The sequence below is a fragment of the Chrysochloris asiatica genome, unplaced genomic scaffold (assembly GCF_000296735.1).
Source record: "Chrysochloris asiatica unplaced genomic scaffold, ChrAsi1.0 scaffold00141, whole genome shotgun sequence".
Lineage (NCBI taxonomy): Eukaryota > Metazoa > Chordata > Mammalia > Afrosoricida > Chrysochloridae > Chrysochloris > Chrysochloris asiatica.
The window spans coordinates 5,830,148-5,835,433 of NW_006408659.1; positions in this window are offsets into that span (position 1 = coordinate 5,830,148).

Below are 5,286 nucleotides of genomic sequence, written 5' to 3' on the forward strand. Positions count from 1 at the left end.
ACACTTAGACCTGGAAAAAAGTTCTAAAACTAATCATATTAAAGGAGTGCAGTGGCTCAGTAGGGTAAGTACTGTACTTCTAACCACAAGGTTGGCAGTTTGAGCCCACCAGCTACTCCACTGGAGAAAAATGAGACTTTCTGCTCCCATAAAGATTTACAGACCATGTAGGGTCAGTATGAATCGGAACCAACTCAACGACACTTAACAACAATCATATCTTTTTAAATATTCCCTATTATTACCTTGGTTATAATTTGCATTGTTTCCTTTTAGCCTTTTCTCTGGTATGGCACTATAGGATAAGCACTGGACTGCTAACCTCAAGGTCAGTGGTTCAAATCCACCAGTCACTCCTTGAAAACTTTTCATAAAGTCACTATGAATCGGAACCCAGCTTCTCGGATTATTTGCTCTGCATACAGGTTGAATAAGTATGGTGAAAGAATACAACCTTGTTGCACACCTTTCTTAATTTTAAAACATTCAGTGTTCCCATATTCTGTTCAAACAACTGCCTCTTAGTCCAGGTACAGATTCCTCATTAGCACAATTAAATGTTTTGGAATACTCATACTTTGCAATGTAGTTCATAGTTTGTCATGATACACACAATCAAAAGCAAATAATCCAAGAAGCTGGGTTCTATGAAGAAAAATGTGGCATCAGGACAGGAGGAAGACTCATTAAAAACCTACGGTATACAGATGATACAACCCTGCTTGCTGAAAGTAAAGAGAACTTAAAACATTTACTGATGAAGATCACTGAGCACAGCCTTCAGTATGGATTGCATTTCAATGTAAAGAAAACAAAAATCCTCACCACTGGACCAATAAACAACATTCTTCTCAGTGGAGAAAAGACTGAAGTTTTCAAAGACTTCATTCTTCTTGGATCAACTATCAACACTCACGGAAGCAGCAGTCAAGAAATCAAATGACGTATTGCATTGGGCAAATCTGCTGCACTGGAACTGTTTAAAGTATTGAGGAGCAGATATGTCAGCTTGAGGACTAAGGTGCGCCTTACCCAAGCCATGGTATTTTCAATAACCTCATATGCATACCAAAGCTGGACAGGGAATAAGGAAGACCATAGAAGAACTGATGCTTTTGAGTTACGGTGTTGGAGGAGAATATTGAAAGTGCCATGGGCTGTCAAAAGTACCAATAGATCCGTTTTGGGGAAAGTGCAGCCAGAGTGGCTCCTTAAAGGCCAAGATGGTCAAACTCCGTCTCTCATATTCAGAGATATTGTCAGGAGGGACCAGTTGCTGGAAAAGGATATCATGTTTGGTAAGGTGGAGGGTCAGAGAAAAAGAGGAAGACCCCCAATGAAATGGATTGGCCAAGTGGCAGCATCAATAGACTCAAGTATGGCAACAGCAGTGAGGTTGGTCCAGGATCGGGCAGTGTTTCGTTCTGCTGTGCATAAGGCCACTATGGGTCAGTACTGACTCAATGGCACCTAACAACAACAACAACAACAAGAGTTAAAACTGACTTGATGGCACTTAGCCATAACAATAACCCAGTACATGGTTTTGAAAAACTGCAAACTCAATAACCAAATACTTTTGCAATTGACGTTTTATTTAGCATTATACCATAATCATCTTTACGTTGTGGTCAAAATAATCTTTTCTTCTTTATTTTCATAATCATTTCTTAATGCAGTAAAATATTCTATCTGGTTAATATATCATAATGGTCTTAATCCTTTGGGGGGTTAATACACCATTACATCCCTTCCTTTACCTCTTCCCTTTCCCTGCACTCCCAATTTAAATATCAATAATAGAAAATAGAAGTCCTGGTGTGGCACTGTAGTAGGATAAGTACTGGACTACAAAGTCAGTTTGAAATGCAAATCAAACCTACCAGTCACTCCTCTGAAACCCTATACATGGTTGCTATGAGTCAGAACTGACTCACAGGCATGTAATAACAATAACAACAATAGAAAATAGGGAGTGCAGTGGCCCTGTAGGATAAAACTGGACTGAGAACAAGGTCAGTGGCTTGAGCCCACCAGCCACTCATAGAGAGTAAGATGAAGCTTTCTGCTCCCACAGAGATTTACAGCCTTATAAACCCTATATAGAGTCTCTATGAGTCAGAACCATCTTGATGGCAATAAACAGTAGAAAATAAGCATGAGATTTGCTCTGAAACACACTTGAGCTACTGACACAAGCAGAATGGAAACTTTGAGTCCTGACTTCTCTCCTAGTTGTCTTAGGTCTACCCTCAAAATGTGCACTAGAGTCCTCACTGCCCATCCCATGAGGCTGTTGTCACATAGGATCGTTCATGCACTAAAACATGAAAAGAATCATCATTATCCAATTGTTCACGTGTATATTTATTCAAAGCTAGTGATTACAAGAGGCAAATGAAAATTTAAACAGTGCTTAGTGCTGATGCTGACACATACAGTTCCCAGGTGGCATTAACTGAAAGGTTTGGTGGTTTGAACCTACCCAGAGGCACCTCAGAAGAAAGTCCTGGTAATCTACTTCTAAAAGATTAGCCATTAAACCTTTATGGAACACATCTCTACGCTGTTATACATAGGATTGTGATGAGATGGCATTAACTTGACAGCCATTGGTTAGTGCAATATATTATATAGCAGACAACTTGGGAAGTGAAATTATCCACTCAGAGCTCAGAGCACAGCTACTTGGGTTATCTTAGAACATTAGCTGATGCTCAGAGAAACTGTGTGGTTCACCAAGGGGGAAAAGATTCTTTTTTAGCTGTTCTCTTGGTGAATGTCAGGCCCTATGTCTGTTAAGTGTCTTAGACCATGCAATTGTTTAGCAGGGTTTAGGAGCAGCCAAATGAAGAGGAAGATTCACCACTCCAGGCAGCTGGATTTTATTAACAGTGTCTATATGTCTATCACCCTGTTAGTTAGCAGGGGCCACGAGGCTCCATGCCCCTTATTTTCTCACAAAAACCACTCTTTGATTAATGCGCCTAGTCACCCCTTGCTATGGATTTTCCTGTGAGGATCAAGCTCAGCTCTCCACCTCCTTGCCCCGTCACAAAGGAGCAGCACCCTGACTACACACTCAGCCGGTCTGGCCTGAGCACCCACTTCCAGTCTAGACGTCAGCCTAAGCAAGGGGCTAATGTTAGGTTTCACCAGACCGAGCCTTGCATTTGTCATGGCTCTGCCCACGGTGATGCCTTTGATCTTGATCCTAGCAAACCACAGTCATCGACAAAGGTAGGATGGATTTCTGTTTCTGAAAAGCTTTGATGGAAATTCCCTGGATTCCCAGCTCCCTTCTCAGTTCGTCTATGATCCTTCAGATTTGCCTCTGACATTTCTCCTTAAATCCATCTGTAAATCCAGCTTTAAATTTACAATGATCAAACCAGGGTGAATCATGTACCCTCCTCTGTCGGATATCCTGGGACGGAGCAGACCCATTTGGGAAAGTACATGGTCATCTTGACTTAGAAAGGCATCCTAATCATAGATTCCAAGCTCAGCATTCTTTGTTTAATTTCCTCTGAGAAAGGGCTGGGCTCAGATCCGATTCTCAAAGAGGGGCAATTATTTCTAACGGGCAAGATTGTTAGAAAAGTTTGCAATTGAAAACAACAGCAATAACCAATATGCACTGGCTTTTTGTGGTTAAAGAGAGAAGGAATATGCCAGGCACGCAGACTGCTGTCATCTCAGGAGTCTCTTCTAGGAACAAGATCCTTCTTGTGTCTTTTTGTTTCCTGGGTGATGAAAGACACTAACTTGAAACAGGTTTACTTGGTTCACAGGTTTCAGATGAAGGCTCATGTCTCCACAACGTATAGCTAAATTCATGGAAATCATAGCTTTGGGGAGGTGATGGCTAGCCCTCTCATTTTATAAACGAGGGCACGTGGAAACCCAGTGATGGTCAAAGCTCGCTGGAGGTCCAACTGAGCTAGCAACAGATTCAATCTCGAACTTGGGTCTTTTGATTCCCCAACCAATACCCACGTGTTATGCCAAAAGGTCAGTGGGTCAGGATGTCCTGAGACCAGGCAGATCAGAGTTCTTCATCAACCTGTCCAGTCCAGTCCTCCGAAACACCAATTTCCATTCATGCCGATAGGTTCCTGGCCAATTTTTCAATGCTCTTTCTAGCATCTCAGACTGTACCGTGCACAGCCAGAAATTAAAGTCTACATAGCATTTCTATCACCCATCTGTTGGTTTGCCAGACAGAGGTGGCTTGCATGCTGCTGTGATGCTGGAAGCTATGCCACTGGTATTTTCAATACCAGCCAGGTTACCCAGAGTGGAAAGATTCCATTGTAACATTCAAACAAAGATTGGGAAGAAAGGCTTGCTGATCTACTTTTGAAAATTGATCAGTGAACTCCTTATGGATCCCAACAGAAGATTATTGGAAGAGCCCCCTATGTCGGAAGGCACTCAGAATACACATTGGCTACAACATGGACTCAAGTGTACCAACCAGTGGGCACAGGGCCAGGCAAATTTTGTTCTGTTGCACATGATCTTGATCCAACACCATGAGTTGAAGTCCACTTGACAGCAACAAATGCTATTGCCTGATTGATTACTATTTGAACTCAGGAAAAGAGAGACCCAGTCCTTCTAAATGCAGATTTCAAGTGTCTCAAGACCCAGATGGCAGAGACACAGTCTCACACAATGTCAATGCCATGTCTTCCAAAGCAAAATGAACATGCACACACAACCCAAAATACAAAAGCAGGCAGGCTGTATTCAATAGCTTCATGTAAGAAGAAATAGAGACATCATCATTTTACCTTTCAACAGTTTTTCCTGCCAAAAAAAAAATTAAAAAGGAAAACAAGCAGGCTTAGGGAACAAAATATTTGCTGGAGAAGGAATTCTGGAGGATGCTGGCAGCTGGCTTTTTTGTGGAGGGAGGAAAGTGGTGGTGTGATCTACCATCCTCATAAGAGTCCTGCTGGGAACGGGATGCAGGGAAACTGAACAAGGCAGTGGCTCTGGTTCCCACCTGCCAGGCAATCATCCACTCTGCTCTGCTGAGTTCTTCTGGACCACAGGTTGGGAGACAGATGCTTTCTGCACTTGCCTTTAAATTGGGCAGATCTTTGGAGCAGATGAAAATAAAAAGATAAGGAGTGATCTTGTTGCTGAATACTTAAAAAATAAATTAAAAACCCAACAACTTTATATCTGTCAAAGAGAAGCATCTTTCTCTTGGGGGGCATTGAGTTTATGTGAATGGTGGTAGAAAGATTTGGAAATGGATAATAAGAATGGCTG